We start from the raw sequence: 227 nt of genomic DNA, 5'->3' as shown, positions 1-227 counted from the left end.
TTTTACCGCTGTACCCAGCAAGGCATGATCTATATAGATAGCAAAGCATCTTCTTCAAGCAAGTACACACGGAACTTAACCAAAATTGCAAGAAGCTCTTTTCATGAACTGGATAGCTCCGTCCTGCGGGCCATAGTTGTCGCGACTGCTACGAAACAACTTTCTCTCGACCCTCACCATCGTGTTGCATCAAAGCACAACCGATAGCATTATCATTGCATGACAGG

The sequence above is a fragment of the Plasmopara halstedii genome (assembly GCF_900000015.1).
Source record: "Plasmopara halstedii genome assembly, contig: Scaffold_2695, whole genome shotgun sequence".
Taxonomy (NCBI): domain Eukaryota; phylum Oomycota; class Peronosporomycetes; order Peronosporales; family Peronosporaceae; genus Plasmopara; species Plasmopara halstedii.
This window is presented reverse-complemented; position numbering follows the sequence as displayed.